Here is a 222-nt window from a genome sequence, read left to right on the forward strand (position 1 = left end):
TTCTTATGAAGACTGTAGTGTGCGGAAGTACTAAGTAGGGTGCGTCACCGACTCCATGAGGGAGGGCTGAGACGTAGCGATTGTGAAGCTGGCTAAAGAGGCCGTTAGGCTCGGGAAGCTTCTTAACAGAGCTGGAAGTTGTTCCAGATATGTCAGGCCCATCACCCTATATTGTGACAATAGTGGTGCTGTGGCGAACTCCAAGGAGCCCAAAAGTAACAA

This window comes from Benincasa hispida, chromosome 6, assembly GCF_009727055.1.
Source record: "Benincasa hispida cultivar B227 chromosome 6, ASM972705v1, whole genome shotgun sequence".
NCBI classification, from domain to species: Eukaryota; Viridiplantae; Streptophyta; class Magnoliopsida; order Cucurbitales; family Cucurbitaceae; genus Benincasa; species Benincasa hispida.